Consider the following 22,906-nt stretch of genomic DNA (forward strand, 5'->3'; position numbering starts at 1 on the left):
TCTTCATGTTGCCTTTCTGTGGCCAATATCTAATAAGGGAAGCAGCATGATTCAGCTATATGAATGGGTCACTGAATATTGTTAAACAAGGACTGACGATAGGTGGACATTTGGACCAACACTCTACTCATTGGATGGCTATCAAAGGTTCTGCTTCTCAACTAAAAATCATAGAAAACAAATACTCCATCAACTGTTTCCCATGAAATGTTCCAGCTGTTAGAGCATATGTTATATAGAAAGGAATATAATCATTTTTAAGCAAATGCTATTTGTTTGGCTTTAGATAAGTAACTCTTTTGTTGCCAGGTTTGTGACAAGTTAGCACCAATTTGCACATTTATGCACTGAGTTTGTATCACACAGGATGCAGCTATTTATATTTTAAAGTACATAAGCACATTTAATACTAATAACTTGGTATTATAGTTAAGTAAATATACTTTTAATTTGCGGCATTATATGGAGATAACTAGTCCTTTAATTACAATAACGTGTTAACATACTATAACACAGGTTTGGTTGACTATGACATTAAAAACCTATGTTAGAGCATGTTAACACATGCTCTAGCGCTAGAGGCAACACTAGAGCTCAGTAGGGATCATTTGTAAAGCTTCAAAGGCCCAGCAGCACAAATGCCAGTTTGTGACATTAATTTCCTATTTTGTGCCACTTTACCCATTTGTAACTCTGGTGGCAGTTACATTGTGCACTTTGTACTGCAACTGAATGCAAACATGAGATTTCTTCTTGTGGGACAAGATATTTAAGTGAGCTTCAAGGGATGGAGATTGTACATTTGAGAGGTTGCCAATAGTTCTACTGGTGGTTAGAGCCATAAGATTACTTTTACGCGTTTTCTGAAGTCTCAGAGATTAATTTCTCTATCCAGGAGCAATTAATATGGGAAAGAAACGAAAATAATGGCAAAGAAAAAATTAAATGTACAATTATGTTGCAGGGAATAAAGACATCCTTGACATCCCCTTATTGTAATGGCTTATTCAAGACACAAATGAACATGCAACAAGTATTTTTTCAGGAGGCAAATGTAAAAGTTGTCATTGTTTAGAGTTAGGACCACCCTATTAGCAAAATCACCGTGGAGAGGCGGGTGGCTTTAACATACATTTGCAAATGTGTGCAACTAAGACTTTTGCATTTTTATCTACAGTAGAAATAGCAGATCTGTTGCTGGCTATAGCAGTGTGGTGGGGGATCTCTGTGTGTTTGTTCCTTTTAGGATAACCCCACCCTTTCACGCACCTGCTATAGCCTATAAATTGATTGAGCAACTTCCATTTCTTTATTTGTCTGAGAGGCATGTTGGTGTCAGTAGCTGGGGGGGAGTGCTGACATTGGATTGCTATTTGGAGGCTTCTGGGGTACCTCTTTGGTAAGTTAGCTCTCAATTTAAAAACACATATGTATGGCCCAAATATATGGGACTCTCACTGTTTGAGCAACTTCCATTTCTTTAAATGTAAAAGTTGTAACTAACTATGAGGGTGGCTAAAAAACGACCTTGAAGTGACATTTTTTTACTTTTTTTTTACCATGCACACTCACAACTCGGACTACAAGCCCACAAATGGTTACACAAAGCGTCTGCTGTAATGTGGGTGCGATGTATATGTAAATACGCCATGTGCATCTACATCTACCCAAACTACAAATCTGTCCCCACATTTTAAATTTACCTACCCCTCCTATGCAACATGGTTTTGCCCAAGTGCAGAGTTACTTATTTTTTATGCTTTGCTCTCCTTAATGACTCAGGCCCAATATATGTCCAGAAAATGCTTCGTCACCACTATTATTCAAGGATGTGTCAAAACATTGCAGGTAGGTATTAACTTTTCCCTCAAAAATAGACTTCAATGACAATTGAAGTCAGTATGCAGACGGAATATATTCATTGATACCTTTCTTATGAATTCCCCATTTTTCTCATCTAAGGTCCAGTACAAACAGAACACACAAAATAGAAAATTATAATTTACAGGATGCCCCAAAGTGAAAGTTTGATTCAGGGAACTGGAAATTGAAAGGGCGGGCAGAGGAATTAACAGTAATAAACAGCTATTTTTTGTCTATATAAAGAATGCATAAAACAGAGTTTCACTGAAATGAGCACATTGATGAAATAAAGCATTCGGTTTGAATTATATCTAACTTGTTTCCTCTGTTATTATTTTTGATAATACCATTCCAGATGTTCAGGCTATAAAGGGAATATGTGTCTCTCATTGTACAGGTTAAACAATGTAGTAATAGGTTCAGTATGTCAACAATTTACCTTTTTCCAATAACACCCATTAAATAGCCGAGATTGCGTCTTCCAAATGAAAAGCATAAAGGTAAACTGTCCGCATTACCCATGTGATTGTGTGCTGCCACTGAATGTGTCGTATGATGAGTGTATCCCTAATTCCTAGTGAATGCTGAAGTGACTGCATCACTAAGCAACAAGATTAGTTATGACCAGACTAAGAGCTGTTATTGTAGATAATGCTGTATTTACTTACGTTGATTATCCATCATAACTACATCAAGCATGAAGCGGGATGATAGAAAAGGTTTGCAAATTCAGTTACATATTTGTTACAAGAAGAAAGAAAATAAAGTAGAAAAACATGATATATTGTCCAGAATTTTATTTAAAAAGTAATTTCTACACAAAAAAATTGTGCACAGACTAAGGGGTCTATTTATGAAAACCCTGCTAAAGTGAAGATAGAAAATTGTAATTTTGTTAAATTTATCTTTGTAATGTCACCGGGCCAGCTAAATAATGCTCAGCACCACAGTGACCCTGGCCAGTAGCGGTAGGAGAAGTCATACTGCTCGCCAGGCCAGGGCATGTATGAGCCGCCATGCCGGGACTTGGCCTTTCAGTACCAGATTCATTAAAAAAAAACAAAAAAACGTGGCTTTAAAAAAATCTAAATAAATAAATAAAATATACCCCATTAAAAAAGGCCTAAAAAAGGCTTTATTTTAATAACAAGCATTTTTTCCTGTGGGCACCCCTGGCTATCTCCATCCTGAGATGTAGGCAACAGTCGGTGGACAGTGGTAGTGGTACTTGTACTCAGCAACCAGCTATTGTCATTACCGGTCTGGGGGCTTTAACAAATAGGGTGAAGCCCTAAATCTTGTGAAAACTCCAAATTTAGGGATTATCTCCTTAAATCTCCCTAACAGGCTTATATTTTATTATATTGTGTATTTATGGAATAAGATATGTGTGCTACAGTTGTAACTGGATTTACTCCAACACACGATCACATTCTGGAGGGTTACAGGTGTCACATGACTCCTATGTGACCTGGTTTATTCTGCAAGAAGTTTTTATCTTAGAATATCTACTTCCTCAAATTCGTTCTCCTAAATTTTATAGATTAGTATTATAATAACATCAGAGGGTGTGTTTTATGGACTGAGAAAATTAATATAGGGTTGCCTGTGTTTTCAATTTTAAAAAAAACATATGAGGCACTAACCACATCTAGCTGTTTGCCAAACTGTATTGGCAATGAAAGTATGATCTCCAAGATCCAATTACAATTGCATCCCTTCAGGCAGTGATAGGCAACATGAGGCCCCCTGAGCTTGCACCTGCAGCCCACAGCTCATTCCTGTCTTATTGTCACATTTGTGTGTTATCGCTGGTAACACTTGTTAAAATGCCTGCTGATGTGCTATTACAGAGAGATTTCTCTTTCTGTGATTAAATGTATTATTTTGACGTATTACTGAGATTAAGGGTAATGTTTGGCCCATTTGTTAGAAGACCATCAGTGAGGTCCCTGAATTGTATCAGGTTGCCTACAACTGCCTTAAGGGTTAATCCAGACTAGTGGCTTTATAAAAAAAACTATTTGCTAGAAAAAGATACGGACTACATTATCTCACAGTCACTTTTGCAGGGACAGTGTATAGATCAAGGCACAGGAATCAATAGATGTTTGGGCTGGTCAAAATGGCTGCTGGACATCTCGTGCATGGGGATATATTTACTAAACTGCGGGTTTGAAAAAGTGGAGATGTTGCCTATAGCAACCAATCAGATTCTAGTTAGCATTTATTTAGTACATTCTACAAAATGACAGCTAGAATCTGATTGGTTGCTATAGGCAACATCTCCACTTTTTCAAACCCACAGTTTAGTAACTATACCCCATGGTTCGTTACAACAAATATCAAGATGCACAGTAAATAGTGGTTGTGGTATTTCACCATTTGCAGCATCCCAGTCCATTCACCCAATGATGACATAATAATTTCAGTAATAGGGTCAAGGAATGCACAGAGCTTGTATCTTCAGAGTATTTTTATTCAGAAAAATTAGACAGTGGTTTGGGCTTTGTAGCCCCATTCTAAGGTACATGCCTCCAAATCCTCATGCTGTCTCATGTTTCTGAATAAGAATACCCTGAAACAAGGTTCCCTGAAGACACAACCTGTGTTTGTTCATTGACACTACTACTGAACCTGACTAAGGATCCAGGAGGGGATTATACCTTGGACCCACACCAGGTCAAAAGATTAGTATCTTCATGCATTATACTGGAGTACATTGTAAATTATTTGGGGAGGTGTACTTTAGGGGTCACTTGAATTTTGAAACCTGAATATATTGTTTTTGGGCTGTTGCTTTGCTTCTGTGTATCTGATATTAATGCATTCCTATGGCTTCCCTGCCTAATGCACTTCATTTTAAGTTCTGATTTCACTAAATCGACCAGTTTCTAATATCTGTCCAGATGTTACCAGTTGCCTCATCCGTTCCCCTACAAATCTCGGTCATCCAGATCTATCTGTGCTTTGGTAGCTGCATGATATTTTACAGAGCCCACTGTATATTACTCTGGAGTTTTGTGAAAAGATGACCTGTTCATGTCTTTTTGATTCCCTTGGATTCATCAGTTGGCTCATGTACCTACATTTATGACCCCGGCTTTAAGCAGACTTCCTTGGAGTAAAGAGTTCTTATCCTATTCTCTTAAGAGCCTCACACTCATTGGGCTAAGTCCTGTCCAGTAATGATATCCCAACCTAGTGATTCAGCCATGTATATAAAATATATGCATACAAATATTAATATTGAGACACAAAGTCTTTGTTACGTAACCTCTATCTCTTAAGTACAAGAGAGTCCCTTTTAGACGAACGAAAATAAATAGTGACAGGGTTGCTTCGTAGTGTGCACTAACCTTGAAGAGTTAACATGAGGTTTTGCTCTCCAATGGGGATGAGGGGAGGTCCTTTGTGGTCGGTAGAGGGGAGGCACTCAATTTTGATCAGTCACTCGTCTTGGAGGGAAGGCCACGTCGAGCCAGATAGGAATATAAGTTTATTTTCAGTATACTTTTTCCTGTCATTTCTTTCTTGTTTCTTATACCTGATTTCTCCGTTTTTTCCCATATTTTTTCTTGTTTTTATTTTGTTTTCTTTTGTCATTTTTTCTTTTCTACTCCCATTCCCCCTTTTCCTCCCTTTGTGTTCTCCTCTCCTCCGCACGAGCCATCCATTTTAGCTCTCTGTTGCTCCCCTTTCATTTTCTAGTTTCCCTCTACCATGCCCCGTCCAAGGAGGGTAGTGTCCAGGCCAGCCCGCCTCCGCTCCCCATCTCCCGGCGTGTCCCGGCGCCATCTTGGAGACACGAGCGCGGGGCCTGGTTTGGGCGGCAGCGGCGGGGGAAGCATCTCCAGTGCTCCCCCCGCATAGGTTCTGGGCTAGGGTCGGGGGCGGGGGGCGATTTATCTCCCCTGAGAACCTCCAGAGTGAGGAGGGGACACGGGCGCGGCTCGACGGTTCAGAATGAACCTCCGGCCAGCCTGCGCAGGCGCAGAGCCCGGGCTCCAGCAAGGGAGAGTGCTCCCTGCGCTGGAGTCAGCCTTTCAGTTGTGGGGGAACCCAGCACATTAGCGCAGCGGCAAGCGCGCGCTAATGAAAGTCAGGCAGCAGAAGGGGGGGCGCAAACCCCCCCCTCCCCATCTCTATAATTCACACAAGGACAGATGTGACAGGAGTAGGCCACCAGGGGGAGCCAGTGAGGTTTCTTTCAGTAGCGCAGGGCTAGTCCTGCCATTAACCCCTCCTGTGCTGCATTCACATAGGAGGGAAAGGGAGGTTGTCAGTCAGCCCCACCAACTTTATTTTCCACCCAGCCCATTTCTGGACAATAGCGCCAGGGGACCAGCAGGGGGTGTCAGTGCTCAGGCTCCGACGGCATCGGTACGCAGGTCACTGTACCCTCGGGCGGCAGGGACGGTCGAAAGTATGGCAGAGAGGAGAGCCTTTTTTGAACAGAACAGGGCCTATTTAGCAGAGGGGTCATACCCGGCCAGGGTGTACTGGGGAGCACGTGAAGATTTAGGGGTTAATGAGGAGGAGGAATTTAGACGTGGAGGTCAGAGGGGGCCATGGGTTGGACGATTTCAACGGCACCAATTGCATGCCCTTTCATATAGCGAGTACGCTGGGGAGAGCCTGGCACAGAGTTCAGGCTCCTATGGCTTGGATTGTTTTCGGGACGGCTCGACAGCCGACCACCCAAGAGGTAGGGTTTTTGACTATCACCATGGCGCCGATAGAGTTCAGCAGGGGCCTGGGTATAGTGATGTCAGTGGCCACCAGGGCGTTACGCGTGGTGTGTATACCCCGCTAGTTGGAGGGGGGTGGGATCATGTGTCTGGGAGCAGCGAAACAGAGTTTCGTGAGGCCCCTCGGGGTAGGCCTGTCGCCTCCTCAACATTTATACCAGATCGTAGGACCCCTCCAGGCTCTGGGGTTGATGGGAACATCAATTTGAATGTGTCAGCAACTCACACTGTTTTGTCTGCAGCATCACAGGGCCATGATCCGGCGCCGCAGGAGCAGAGAGAGCTACACGATGAGACAGGAGCGGCGGTAAGGATGTCATCTCATGGCGTGGCAGATGGGGTGAGCAGAACGGCAGCCGCAGAGACACGGGAGAGGCCTGGGGTCGAGCAGGCATCGGGAGTCGGGACGGAGGTTGGTGCTCCATTGGAAGAAGGTGAGCAATTTTCTTCAAATACACACAAAACACGTGATGTAAACCCCCCGAAGTCTACTACTAGTGAGGAGTCCTCGGATTCTGGGCACAAGCCCCGCAAACTAATTAAGCTATTAGAGACGCAATTGGGATGTAAAAAAAACTTCCAAGCCATTGCAGGCTCTTGGCCCCGACATAGTTGCGCGAGCAGGGGATTCGGGAAGGGTCGAGAATGAGGCACTGCTATACGGTATTAGACCGAGCATCAAAGACAAAATTAAAAAAGGATACTATGTGGACATGTTTACCCTTACCGACGAAGGGAAGAAAGGGCTTGAGGCGGCGTTAGACAGGAATGGCGAGGGGGAGGAGAGTTACAAAACCTTCCCTAGATGGGTGAAAGGTTTTTGTGTTTTCGCAACCCTGTACACTGACTTTAGGCCAGAGGAACAAGTAGAAGTGTGGAAATACCTCCACCTCATTACGAATGTGTATTTAAAGGATGGGCCCGTTATTTGGAGAAATTATGATGAAATGTTCCGCAAGAAAATAACAGGGAGAGAAAAGTTGCCGTTAGGCTTTAAGGACATAGACACGTGGATAGACCTCATGAGGCCAAGCAGTCAACGGCAGGGGGTCTCTCAAGGGAAGAGGTTTCCTGGGGCGGGGAGGGCGCAACCAACCCTCCCCGGCAAAGGGAAGTGTTTTGCATTCAATTCAGGGACGTGCCAGAGGGGTGCTGCGTGCAGATTCCGCCACTCCTGTTCCGTGTGTAGCGGTTTCCATCCCGCATCAGAGTGCATTAGAACCAGACCTGGGGGTGGGCGTGGACGAGGGGCTGCTTCAACAGCTCAGGCTCAAGGCCAAATCCCCAATTAAGCTTGAACAATTAGATAAGTGGCTGTAGCTGTATAGCGACGCCGAGGCTGCAGCCATAATTAAGGAAGGTTTCCATTTTGGCTTCCGTATTCCTATCCAAAAAAAAATAGACTTACCATGGCCCCATAACCTGAAATCAGCTGTGATATTCCCAGAAATCCTTGATGAGAAGATCGCCAAAGAAGTCTGTTAGGCCGGATGTTAGGCCCTTTTTTGAACGTTCCAATTCCCAATTTGGTTGTGTCCCCTGTTGGTGTTGTGCCCAAAAAAGCAGAAGGGAAGTTTCGACTCATTCAACACCTGTCGTACCCATTAGGCGAATCAGTAAATGACGCCATAGACCCAGCAGTCAGCGCGGTTCAATATCAGTCATTTGAGGATGCCCTTGCCCTAGTTCAGGAGTATGGGGAAGGGGCCTTGATGGCCAAGATTGACATTGAGTCAGCTTTTCGTCTGTTGCCGCTCCATCCTGAATCGTTTCAGTTGATGGGTTTTAGACACAGCGGCGGGTTTTATGTTGACCGCTGCCTACCCATGGGCTGCTCGATTTCATGTGCCCTTTTTGAGAAGTTTAGCAGCTTCCTTCACTGGTGCATTCAGGCTGGGACCGGTCACAGGGGGATCGCTCACTACCTAGATGATTTCCTGATTATTGGCCCAGACAAGTCCAGCCGTTGTTTAGATGTGCTTAAATCAGCACAGGCATTTTTTACAGTGATGGGAGTTCCCATCGCCAGTGATAAGACAGAAGGGCCTACCCATTGTTTAGCCTTTTTGGGCATTGAGATCGACTCAGAAGTGGGTTGTTGTAGACTCCCGGAGGACAAGTTAAAAAAAAATGGAGGAGGCAATTGGGGTCACACTTACATCACCCTCTATGTCACTAAAGAAAGTCCAGTCACTACTAGGTCTTTTTAACTTTGCCTGCAGAGTAATTCTAATGGGTAGGGTTTTTTGTCGTAAATTGCAAAGAGCCACAGCGGGTAAGAGTAAACCCGATGCAGCAGTCCGGCTGTCACAGGAAATCAAAGATGATCTCCACGTTTGGCGAATGTTTCTTAGGAATTTTAATGGTAAAAGGATTTGGCCCACCCCCCCGGTAAACAACACTACCCTTGAGCTGTTCACGGATGCTTCAGGGTTTTGGAGCTTACCTGGGTGGTCAATGGTGTGCAGAGGCCTGGCCAGAGTCTTGGCATAGAAGCGGATGGGTTAAGAATTTGGTTGTGCTGGAACTATTCCCGATTGGGGTGGCCATAGAGCTATGGGCTGTTGCCCTTCGGGGTAAGCATGTTGTTTTTTGGTGTGATAATCTAGGGGTAGTACAGTGTGTCAATAACCAGAGCGCATCCTCCCCGCAGGCGATAGCCTTGCTGCGCCATCTGATACTTCGATGCCTGGAACATGAGATTAAGTTTAATGCACGTCATGTACCTGGGGTTAACAACGAAATAGCGGATGCCCTGTCCCGTTTTCAATGGAGGAGATTTTGGGAACTGGCCCCTCAGGCTCATAGCATAGGCATTCCCTGTCCCCCTTATGTTTGGCAGATCATCACGCCGGCATAAGAGACCTAGCAGAACGCGGTCTAGCACAGTCAACTTTGCGAATTTACCGGGCAGCGTGGCAGCAGTGGGTCCAGTTCCGTGCCACCAAGGTCCAGTCGGAGTCTGCACAGCGGGAGGCAGTAATGGAGTTCATGTGGTTGAAGTATTGTGAGGGAGCGTCTAAGACTAGTATGTCATCTTCACTAGCGGGTATTTCGTTTATGTTGCGTCTGAATGGCACAGTAGACATAACTAAGGGGTTTTTAATATCTAAGGCCCTCAAAGGTTGGGCAAAGGCGAGACCTCTCAAATCTGACACACGTCAAGCCATTACCACGCAGATTTTATCACAATTGTTGCAGAGGGTAGTTGAGGTGGCGTGGGACGAATACGAGGTCCTGTTGTTTAGGACTGCATTCAGCTTAGCATTATTTGGGGCTTTCAGGGTGTCTGAGCTAGTAGGTCAGTCTTTAGGTCAGGGTCGGACAGGATTGCTTATGGAAAACGTGGTCATACGTGGCGATCATCTGAGCTGTAAGATTGCCAGCTCAAAAACGGATCAAAAAGGAAGAGGTTGCTGGGTAAATTTGCAGGCCCAAAATGATAAAGAGTTATGTCCAGTCGAGTTAGCTACCCAATTTAGTTTAATCAGGCCCTGTAATTCAATTTTCCTGATCCATAGGAACAAATCACAGCTGACAAGATATCAATTCAATGCTGTTTTGAAACAAGCGATTAAGTTGCTAGGTTTTAACCCTTCCCTCTTCAGCTCACATTCATTTAGAATTGGTGCAGCCACCACCGCGGCTTTGTCAGGGGCTTCAGTGGATACTATAAAATCACTAGGGAGATGGAAATCTGCGGCTTACCAAAGTTATATTAGGCCTAATGTGTAAAGTTGATATTTGTTAATGTGAAGATTGTTTTCGCTGACCTTAACTTTTCACTTTCTGGCTCTCATTTATAGTTGTTTTGTTCACTGTCAAAATAGTTCGGTTCTGGTTCTTCATTACCTTTTGTTTGGTCCCCTATCCCCTATCCTGTTACTCAAGGCTTATCTGCTCGTCGCGTTGAGCGAGGGTGCGAAGGGCTTTCTCCCGTTTTTTTTCTCCAGAGGCCTGATCAGTGGTGTGCCTCTGGGGTTTGATCGGGTTTCACCTTCGTGTGAGTAACTTACCCTTACCCATACCCATTCCACCCCCGTTTCCTTTCCTTTAGCAGCTATTCTCCATGCCTGTCTGACGGGTTGCCTGTGTCAATTTACTATGTGCACCTTTGTGCTGTATGTGATGATCCGGTAAGGTTTGCAGGACCTAACACTTATCTCTTTTTTAGATGCTGTGGTTAATGCGAAAGATATTTGGATCATTGGGCACTCCTACATTTTCTGGGCAGCTAAGCAGACAGAGGTCCAGATGAGTTTTTCCAGGATAGGAAATAGCCGAGTTTATTGGTTAGGTAGGCGGGGCTTATTATGGGATAGTTTTTTGCCCTGGTTAAAACAGCTGATAGAACGATGGGGAGTCCCCGACATATTAGTTATTCACCTTGGGGGTAACGACCTGGGTAAGGGTAAGTATCGGAGCTGATTATTAAAATAAGAGAAGATCTGCACTACATCAATAAGACGTGGCCATCAATGGTTTTGGGCTGGTCAGTTATGATCCCGAGGCTGTCATGGCGATCACAGATCACATTAAAAAAGATGCTAGTTATGGTGCGGAAACTAAATAGTGCACTTAGGAAGGTTATCAGGTCCCTCGGCGGTTTTGTGGTAGATCACCCTGAAATAACAGTAGATAAAGGGGATCTTTATAGGAGAGATGGGGTGCACCTCTCGGACGAGGGGTTGCGTATTTTTATGGAGAGCATTTGTTTGGAGGTGAGGGGAGTGCTCGGTTTGGTTGGTGGCGGGCTGCTTGGCCCCTAGGGCCAGCTGCGTGGGAGGAAGGCACTGCGATCAGCGGCTGATATATACGGCTCTATCGTGATTGGTCGCAGGTATCTGTCCCCTTACAAGGCAATCGGTTACTCTTGTCCCTTCCGTGGGTAGGGGCCTCGCCCGGCTCAGTGAGGGAGGGGGAGTGAAAAGTAAGGTGAGTGCAGTTTACTCTTCACCAGGTTAGGGCCGGCCAAGCAGTGGGTTTATGAGAGAAGTGGGTGGACTTAAGGCTATATTGCCATGTCCACGCTTGGTTAGGTATCGTTGGAGCTGATTCTCAGTGCCCTTTCTCCGCCACCAGGTTACAGTTAGGATATAATAAAATAATTTTTTAGTGCCACTTTACTCAAGTCTCTGTGTCGTTATTTTATATAAGTTTGGTTATGTTTACTTAAAGGTATTGGTGTTTAACGGAGGGCATACACAGTGAACTATTTAGTAGAAAAGACAATGAGATCACACACAAAAAAGTCACCAGACCAGAATGAACAGAGGAAAGTGCCAGGACAAAATTAAAACTGGATCTTCATATACAAACACAAGCTAGTTACACAAACTGCAAGCTGTGAACGATAATGAATTGCCAACATTACTGCACCAAATGGATTTCATTCCCCTCACTGCTTAGAGGCCAGGGAGGCTTGTAGCAATGTACAACAATTTACTATGTGTTGCATGTCAGAGTATTGTGCTGCGTCATACTTGTTTTGAAGCTAGAAAGAAAAACAATCACATCTGCTTGTATTTGCAAACAGATGTGAGTGGAACCTGTGCAATCTCTCACGGAATGGAGCTGCTCTGAATGTAGCTACTATTTATTCCTGGTCATTGGTTTAGCAGGAGTTGCTTCAACTTCTCATTTCAACTACACAGGAACTTTGTTTGGGGAAAATTTGTAAGAGTGTGATTTTTTAGGTGGTTTTGAAGTATCGCCGGCAATTTTCACCTCCAAACCGCCGTTTGTATTGTCAAATCGCCAGTAATCTACTAAACACGCCGGCACGTTAGTCAAAATCGCCAGAAAAGGGCAGTTTTTTTAGACCTGCTTCTGATAGGTTAGATAGCTAAATTATTATGCTGTTTGAGCTATCTTTTCATTCAGAACTTAAGAGGAGGCACATGCAAATGGGTGTAAGTGTATGCTGGCACTTGTAGTGCCACACGTGTGCAGTATAAATGATGCCCCATTGTAAAATAATAAGTGTTACCCCCAGCATAAATAATTATTGCCCCTGTTAGCAACCACATAATATTTCCCCCTTAATATAACGGAAATTTATATTGTTCCCTTAATATAATAAACAATATTTTGCCGCTTAATATAATGAAAAATTAGTTTTGTTCTCTTAATCAATAAATAATGATTTTCCCTGAAAGTCAATGGTGCATCCTCTTATGTTTTGAATGGCAACATGCTGTTTGAGCAATCTCACCTCTCACAAATTGTTTTTTTTTAGTTACTAAGGATATTTGAACTAGGGATGTGCACTTTTGAGATCTCGTGTTTTGTGTTTTGGATCCGGATTTTCGCGATGTTTTGGGTTCGGATTTGTTTCGCAAAACACCTGCCGAAAGGTTTTGGTTCGGATTTAAGGTTTTGGATTCGGATTTTTTTTGAAAAAAAAAATAAAAAGTGTAAAAATCAAGTTTTTGGGCTTATTTTCACTCCTACGCTATTATTAACCTCAATAACATTCAATAACAATAATTTCCACTAATTTAAAGGCTATTCTGAACACCTAACACCTCACAATTTATTTATTTTTTTAGTACAAAACGTTGCAACGAGGTATCTTTCTGGACTGCGTAGAGGAGTGTTCCCCACAATATAATTAAAAACTCATCAACTGGTCTGAATTACACCCAAAAATAGTATCTGGACTGCGTAGAGTAGTGGGCACTGGGCACCACAATAAAATATATAGAAAACCTTCAACAGGTCTGAATTACACCCAAAAATAGTATCTGCACTGCGTAGAGGACTGGCCACTGGCCACCACAATAAAATATATAGAAAACCTTCAACAGGTCTGAATTACACCCAAAAATAGAATCTGGACTGCGTAGAGTAGTGGGCACTGGGCACCACAATAAAATATATAGAAAACCTTCAACAGGTCTGAATTACACCCAAAAATAGTATCTGCACTGCGTAGAGTAGTGGGCACTGGGCACCACAATAAAATATATAGAAAACCTTCAACAGGTCTGAATTACACCCAAAAATAGTATCTGCACTGCGTAGAGTAGTGGGCACTGGGCACCACAATAAAATATATAGAAAACCTTCAACAGGTCTGAATTACACCCAAAAATAGTATCTGCACTGCGTAGAGGACTGGCCACTGGCCACAACAATATAATATATAGAAAACCTTCAACAGGTCTGAATTACACCCAAAAATAGTATCTGGACTGCGTAGAGTAGTGGGCACTGGGCACCACAATAAAATATATAGAAAACCTTCAACAGGTCTGCATTAAACTGCACATATGGCTGCTCCTCCATCCTCTCCATCATATACATGTTGGAGTTTCAGCGTGTCAAAACCTCTTGTTTTTGATAATGTCAGTGCATTTTGAATATTTTTCAATTTGCCCCACAACACTGAATGTACTTTATCTATGATACGCATCTATCTTTCTTGACTGCGTAGTGTGGTGGCCCCGGTACACAATTTGGTACCGAGGCCACAATATAATTAAAAAACCCTCCACGGGTCAGAATTCCACTAAAAAAGGGTATGGACTGCGTAGTGTGGTGTGCCCGGAACACAATTTTTTACAGCGCCAACAATATAATTAAAAAATTGGGCATCAACTGTCACCGTTGTTTAATATCTGATACACCTAAATATGGACTGCACAGTGGAGTGGCCCCGGTAGTAAATGTTGTGAGGAAGCAACCTCCTTCACCGCTCACTGACCAGGTTACCCGCTGCACTAAAAACTCTTTCCGAGTACACACTGGAGGGGGGACAACTCAGGTAAAATAGAGTCAGTTTGTACAGGGGCTTCCAAACTGCCTTTTTTTCCTGCCAGTAACAATATGGACTGTCTGACATGTCTACTTGGATGGTGTCAGCAAAGTAATCCTCCACCATTTTTTCAATTGTGACAGCATCCAATGCAGCGAGAGTAGACATGTCTGCAATGGTTGCCAGGTCCTTCAGTCCGGACCAGATGTTATCAGCATCCCCGCCAGCGCCTCTTTTAGGAAAACTGAGCTTTTTCCTCGCAGCCATAGATGTGGAAGAAAATGAGGGTTTCCTATGTCGTAGGTGGCTGTGTAGGCTTGAATGGCCTTTTGATGCTCCTCCATCCTCTGCAGCATATAGAGGGTGGAGTTCTAGCATGTCACTACCTCTTGTTAATTTAGATTGCAAGGCTTGTAAATACTTTGAAGATAAAAAAAAGCAGGCTGCACAAACTGTGGAGCTAGAAAGTTAAATTAAATAGACCACATTTTTTTGGTGGCTAGTATCTATGCCCCCCTTCCCCCCCCCCGCCCTACACTTGTAGTTGAATATAAAAAAACAGCCTGCATAGACTGTAGAACTAGAAATTCAAATATACAAAGAAATGGACAAAGGCAGTTTGGTATCTGTCTGCATCAGATCCCCTCTCCACTAGGAGTAAAATAGAAAACTATTCAGCCATTATATAATCTAGAATATAAATAGAAATTGAGAAAGGCAATTTGGTATCTGTCTGCATCATAATCATCAACATCCTCCTCACCCCCAGCTACATCAATATCCTCCTCCCGGTGTACAACATTCACACCTTCATTAGCCAAATCTGTAACTGGACTGTGGGTGATCCTTCCAGCATATGCAGAGGACGTGCTGCAAATGGTGGAAGGAGCCACCTCTTCCCGTACAGTGATGGGAAGGTCAGGCTTCGCAACCACCAACACCCTTGGACTCGCCTTGAGGATTTGTGATAATTTCTCTTTAGAAGGCCGAGTTGTTTGCTGTTTTGTTGCTGACACCATAACTCTCTTCAATTTTTTGTAGGGGGGGGAGGAGGAGGAGGGCTAATATCCTTGGGTGAAGCTGAACCACTAGTCATAAACACAGGCCAGGGCCTAAGCCGTTCCTTGCCACTCCGTGTCGTAAATGGCATATTGGCAACTTTACGTTTCTCCGCAGATGATTTTAAATTTCTCTTTTTGCTACTTTTACTTAACTTGGGCTTTTTGGATTTTACATGCCCTGTACTAGGAGATTGGGCATCGGGCTTGTAAGACGACGTTGATGGCATTTCATCGTCTATGTCATGACTAGTGGCAGCAGCTTCAGCATTAGGAGGAAGTGGGTCTTGATCTTTCCCTACTTTATCCTCCAAATTTTTGGTCTTCATTATATGTAGCACAAGATACTGCAGAATGTGTGAACTTGGTAATATTGCAGTACCAATGGACTTATACTGCTGGATTGGTTTTGCAAATTTGGTTATAATTATTATTTTTTTTTTTTTTTTTTTTTTATAACTTTTTTTTTATTTTTTAAAAACTTGGGAATAATGGGGAAATAACTATGCCCTTAGAAGCACAGAGCACAGGACACAGCATCACTGGACTGAACAGGACACAGCACAGGACCCAGCAGCACCACTGAACTCAGCAGGACAGAGCACAGGACACAGCACCACTGGACTGATACTGCAGAATGTGTGAACTTTGTAATATTGTAGTACCACTGGACTTTTACTGCTGAATGTGTGAACTTGGTAATATTGCAGTACCAATGGGCTTATACTGCAGGATTGGTTGTGCAAATTTTGTTGTAATTTAAAAAAAAATTAAATTAGTTTTTTGTATTTTTTTTAATAACTTTTTTTAATTTTTTTAAACACTTGGGAATAATGGGGAAATAACTATGCCCTAGGAAGCACAGAGCACAGGACACAGGACCACTGGACTGAACAGGACACAGCACAGGACCCAGCAGCACCACTGAACTCAAAATTGACAGAGCACAGCACACAGCATCACTGGACTTTTACAGCTGAATGTGTGAACTTGGTAATATTGCAGTACCAATGGGCTTATACTGCAGGATTGGTTTTGCAAATTTAGTTGTAATTAATTTTTTTTTTAATTTTTTTTTTGTATTTTTTATTATAATTTATTTTTTTTAAAAAACACTTGGGAATAATGGGGAAATAACTATGCCCTTAGAAGCACAGAGCACAGGACACAGCACCACTAGACTGAACAGGACACAGCACAGGACCCAGCAGCACCACTGAACTCAGAAGGACAGAGCACAGGACACAGCACCACTGGACTGAAGTGAACAGGACACAGCACAGGACCCAGCAGCACCACTGAACTCAGAAGGACAGACCACAGGACACAGCACCACTGGACTGAACAGGACACAGCACAGGACCCAGCAGCACCACTGAACTCAGAAGGACAGAGCACAGGACACAGCACCACTGGACTGAGCACAGCACAGCACAGAACTGAACAGCACGAGATATAGCAGGACAGAGGACCACCTAACACACCCTCTCTCTACCCTGATCAATGCCCGTGTGAAGATGGCGGCGACTAGCGGGGAATTTATAGGATCCAAGTATCGCGAGATCCGACAACGGGATTATGAGTCAGAGCCTCGGTTTCAGATTTGAATTTGGCGCCAATACCCGGATCTGTCTCGGATCCGACTCGGATCGGCAACGTTCGGGTGGCCTTGGATTTCAGAAATCCGAGTGCGCTCATCTCTAATTTGAACGAATTCATGGTATTTTGTGGTTGCTGAATTCAAAAATGAAAGTATTTTTTTTCAAACTGGCTCTAGTTCTTTAGATAATGAATACTCTCAATTAATATGGAACTTAGCCATAAGCATATGGGAATCAACCATAAAATTCTAGAAGTTGAGACACACGAATATTCTCGGTGTTCACTCTTCATTCTAGTATATTGCCCCTTCGTGTATAAGTGATCGGTCACCCAATCAGCAGTCAGTTGACAGTTGAGCGGTTCGCATTGTCTATTGTGTTTTCTTGCTTCTCGTCTGTGTAATATATTTGCATACATGTAATTAGTGTACGTAAATAAAGTAGTATATGGAATGGTTGTAGTGACAATTTGTATATACAGAGTGTTTCAAATAAGAATAAAGTTATTCCTTCCCACCACTCCACATCAAGCTGGGACTAATGAAACAATTTGTTATGGCTTTGGACAAAGATGGGCGATTGTTTTGAATACATTTGTAGATCGTTGCCTGGACTTATTGTGGAAAAACTAAAAGCTGAAATCTTTGATGATCCGCAAATTCATAAACTTATCAAGGATTCTAATTTCACAAAATGTATGAATGGTGTTGAAACTTCTGCCGGTGCAGTTATGTTCAGTCGTCAAGAACTTCTTGGATAACCACAAAGCAGACAGTTATAAGGAACTGGTGCAAAGTATGCTCACAAACTTTATAAATTTGGATACTAATATGAGTATAAAGGTACTTTCTCCATAAACACTTACACAGATTTCCGGATAATCTCAGTGATTTTAGTGAGGAACAAGAGGAGAGGTTTTGTCAAGATATAGAGGTGATGGAGGAAATGTATCAAGGCAGATGGGACAATATGATTGCCCTGAAAAAAAACCCACGTAAAAGAAAATCATACAAACAGAATTTAGTATGCATTAATTATAATTATCTGAATCAGCTTACTATGTTTAGCTGGTATTATACCGAATAAAATGCCAATATGTATTTCATTTGTTTATTTTTGTACGATTGAAGACAATTTCAATGCGATTTTCAATATAGTACCAATTATCTAAAAAATTAGAGCCAATCTAGCAATTCTTGTTCACAATCAGCACCACAAAGTTACCCCAAAATCACTCTATTATGATTGCCAAATAAAATAATTATTTACTGTGTAGATTAAATTGTTAGGATGTGCAAAGTACATCTGTGCACCAGTCGCCTGTACACAGTGGAGGTCGCCATTATGAAAATTCAGTTTATCAACTCACTTGTAGTCATTGGCATAACTGCCTCCACTGGGGGTCAATTACAAAATGCACACAAAGTGCACCGCAAAACACCTTGGCCTGGATTGTCTGCCCAACACAGTTTAAGGTATAAGCCTACACTCTGCTTTCAGGTGAAGTCTCAACAACCTAAAAGTGCTCATAGGTTTGTGGAGAGGTGGAAAGGTCTTCAGAGGCTCATTATGGAAAAGTGTAGACAGACATCACATTAAAATAAAACCTAACACTGCAGAACCTCCCCTATCAATAAAATAATAGTTCTAATTTCTCCTAAAATACTTTTAGGTTTAGCTTCATTTATGGCTATAATAATTACGAGAGTGAGGGTATATGGGGAATGTCTTGTGGCTATTTTATGTGTGTGTCTGTGTGTCTGTGTAGCTTTTTATTGCATTAGTCAGAGGGCCTGGAAATGTCCTACTCCGACGAAATGCAACATGGAGGCGCAAAACAGGTCCCATTACAAGTTTAGGATGTAAAAATCCATTTCAGGAGTGCACATGGCTGTGTGCCCCTCTGCTCAGCAAGTATTACCCCTAACAATGCACCTTCTCGCTCATCTCATTTCATTAATCTCACTCCATAAAAGGAAATCTGCTTGTGTAAATAGGGGTTTCTAAAGATGATTTTGCACTGTGGAGACCAAATTTTTCAATTCATAAACAACCTTTACTACTTTTAAGTGACAGCCACACTTTCAATCATTCATACCATGTAGTCTTCTGCTTTATGTGATAAGAATGTCAGATGTGATTAAGGCGTATCTTGCGATCAGCGCTTAGCTGGGGACTTATATACCCTTATAAGTAAGGTAAATATATAAGTATTAATAACACATAGAGGGGAATTGAATCCATGCAAAAACAGTCTGCTGTGTTGTTCAGGTTGAAGTCTCCACTCATTTTTGTTTGCACCCACAGATGTGTGAGCAAAAATAAACTGAGATTTTTCTATCGTAATAATCCGTAGTGTCCGTGCGCTGAATTGATTCCCCTACGTAATGCATGGTAATAATTTTAGATCAGCCAAGTAACATTGGTCTATTCTTTTCATTCTGGCATTTCTTTTGAAGATGTAATCATTGTTATTACTGCATAGCTATTATCAAAGACTTCCTGGATAATATCTGCAGTGACCAGAAAAAAATACGATTTGCAACAATAGAAACTTAAATATTTTCTACAATATTAGTTTATTTTGAAAAAAATAGACCAATGTTAAATACCATAATCATAATATATTTCATGTGTATTTGAGTGGTGTCATTAAATCTTATCAACTGTCATGTTGCACTGTTATATAATAACATTTTATAACTAAGGTGGACTAGATCTTAACTTACACAGCACAGAAAATTAAAATCAGTAAATGAGAAATATAACTATACAGACCGCGAGTAGAGTTGTTGTGAAGTTCGTTAACACTGTAAAACAGATGCACTAACAGGGCTAAAACTCCCAGAGACCGATCTTTACAATTCCATATGGTTCACCGTCTATGTATTAGATCTACCAGCATAGTACTGTAGCCACTACACAATCCAACACTGAACTAAATATAAAAGTTGTAAATACCGGATTCATGAATGGAACCTGGTATCAATAAAAAATACTGTTTGCTGTAATCCACACAGCTTTAAAAAGCATGCCAAACTTCTTACAGTAAAACAAATTGCTGCTATGTATAGAAGTATCAATATAAAAACTAGTGTCTTAACTACTTCATATTATATAGTTTTCTTTTGGATTTCATTATACGAAAGAGAAAAGCTTTAAAGAATACATGATTGTATTCTTACCCTTTTTCATATAATGAAATCCAAATTAAGATATCCCGGTACCACATATTAAACCACTAGTGCTGAAAATGTATATTGTATTACAGGGCAGCAGCAGACTTATAGAAATATATATTGTAATATAATATAATGTATACTATAAGTAATAATATAATACTTCTCCTTACCTTGAAGGTGTCTGCCCATTAACTTGTCCTGAACTTTTGCCAGTATGAGAGGCTCTTGTCACATTTATCTGCCTCAATATTTGCTACACCCAATATTATATAAATCTGGGCAATGAGACTTACGTATACACATATTTGCATAGCAATTATCATGGTTTAGGCAAATCTTTTTATAGCTCATCCAGAATGACATTAACAATTCTGTAATGTCTGGCTAATTAACACTAACACTCTATTGAGAAAATATCTGAATTCACTGAAGTCATTGCAAATTGCATTTGCTATGGTGCTCTACATAAAACCTCTTCTGAAGACTAAGGTGTATATTTATAAAGCTCTGAAGTTGGTGCTTCCTTTCACGGGGTACTGATAATGTTTTGACTATTTATACTATTGTGAAATAGTACACTTTATATAATAGATTTATTTTACTCTCCTCTTCATTTTCATAAGAAGACCACATCCTCATCAGCACAAAAGATATATTATGTATTTTTATAATAGTGTAAAACTTTTGCCAAAAATGAGGCCGTATCAGACCTGGCATAAAGCAGCATTACCCTTATTGGAGCTCTGGATACTGCGTGCCGAAATATGGAACTCTTCTGTTTTGGTGGTAGAGTAACTACAAGTCATTTAAGTCCAGCACTTTAAAATGGCTAGGCAGAGAAGAGTGTGAGGTGGATGATCAATAAGAAGTTGCAATTTCCATGACTGAGAGGTGAATGAGGGTCCCCCTCCCAAAATATCTGCCCCCAGGTCTCTGGAGAGGGGCATCATCGGGATGATGAGTTTTCTCACCCTACCTGGGAGTGCAGCTTAAAGTAGTTACTTTCAATGCATCTACCAGATTTTACATTGGTCTGTTACTTTATTTCTTGAAAAATGTAACATTTTGCTTTTACCTCACATTGTGAAAATGGACTTTAGACCTTTTATGCCACAGGTTTATTTACCCTATGTCAATGTCATTTTCATGCCAGATTTCACTTTCACAAATTAGCTTTTAGCTGTTTTAAAGATAGCCTTTGGAAAGTAAGTACTTTACATTGGGATGGTAATCATAAAATGTAGCCTGTTTCAGAGCTATATAAATATGTTCCTTAACTCCTTAATGTTACATGACGGTGAATTGTCACTGTTTTCACTATCAGTGTGACATTATGTACATAAGAAAAATATATGTATACATTTATAAAAGGCAAAATAGATGGCTCGCATATGGTGAAGTAGGTAAGTGTGAAAGTGCTCAGCACACGGTGAGTTATTGGCCACATACCACAAATAAAAGTAATCTGAAAATTCTAAAAAGTCACTAGATTCCTACTGGTGGTTAAGTCCCAAGCACCTGGATTACATTGCAGGATATATGTCATCAATTTTTAACATGCATGTATTTATATGTAAATAGAAAACAACATAGTACACAATTGCAAACAGTTACACAAGGTGTAAGATAGCAATCAGTGAAACAGCAGTGAATATTTGCTGTATGTACTGCATGTAGACTAAACAACTAAACATAATAAAAAATGGCAAAAGACAATGTTAAAAGCCCAAGTCATAATTTTGCACTATGGAGGTAATCTTTCTGTGGAAGACTAAGGGGTAGTTTTACCAAACTTATTAAAAAGTAAAAGTATAATTTTTGCTCATAGCAACTAATCAGCTTTTAGCTATCATTTTCTAACATGTATTAGAAAAATGATAGCTTGAGTCTGATTGGTTGCTATAGGCAACACTTCAATTTTTCCTATTTCTGGGGTTTGATAAATCTACTCCTAAGAGCAAGGAATATTTCAAGGACCTTTTGAGTCCTCAAAAGACCACACATAAAGAGGTGGAGTTTCACAAGAATAAAATATCAAGTTTCACCTGAGTAAGACACTATGGAGCTGGAGCTCTGCTCACTACAGTATAGCGACAAGAACTTCATAAATTAACCTGCTTGAGCTTTTTGATTGTATCTCTAATCTTACTACTCCAAGTAAAAATATGAAGATGAATTTCCTTAATTAATCAGTGATTCAGGAAAAATTTCCAATAAAATCAAAAGTGAACCGTAGAACACCTTTTTCCTACCACACTGCTATAAATCAACACAAAGAGAATGAGTATAAATAAGAGAATGAGTAGGCAATAAATCAAAGTAGTAATTTAGCAAAGAGATGCAGAGGGGGGGATTATTCTGTTTCCAAGACTTGGCAATAGGCATTGGGCAGTGACGGAAGAGAAGCCAGCTTTGCCGAGTGGTTGGCCACATTTCGGAGAAGGTGGCAAAGAGGAAAGTGCCAGGGGTCTTTCCACACTGGGCATTGGAGGAGCAAGGAGAGGAGACTTGTCTTTAACCCAGAAAGAAGATATCCTTGAACAGGACCACCAGATATGTATAAATATTCCTATTTGACCACAATCCCACCAGCAAACAGAAGAGGTAGTAGGATATATTTTTGCAAGTTTAAGTCAAATACCATCTGAAATAGACTATATATAAGCATTTTCCTTAATCAAGCTAGAATCAA

The 22,906-nt window shown here is 41.4% G+C and overlaps 1 protein-coding gene across 2 annotated transcripts in view; it reads right to left on the reverse strand.

The window, feature by feature from the left end:
* The window catches only part of ANPEP (alanyl aminopeptidase, membrane), a 69,559-nt gene that overhangs the window by 36,119 nt on the left and 10,534 nt on the right, over nucleotides 1-22,906 (reverse strand). The window contains exon 1 of one of the 2 annotated variants that reach the window (XM_075207800.1): nucleotides 20,385-20,461. The exons of the other annotated variant lie outside the window; for it this stretch is intronic. The gene's annotated coding sequence lies outside the window, so the exon portion shown is untranslated. Of the gene's footprint in view, nucleotides 1-20,384; nucleotides 20,462-22,906 lie in introns of those variants that run through there. 2 annotated transcript variants of the gene reach the window in all.

Source organism: Mixophyes fleayi, chromosome 4 (assembly GCF_038048845.1).
Source record: "Mixophyes fleayi isolate aMixFle1 chromosome 4, aMixFle1.hap1, whole genome shotgun sequence".
NCBI lineage: Eukaryota > Metazoa > Chordata > Amphibia > Anura > Limnodynastidae > Mixophyes > Mixophyes fleayi.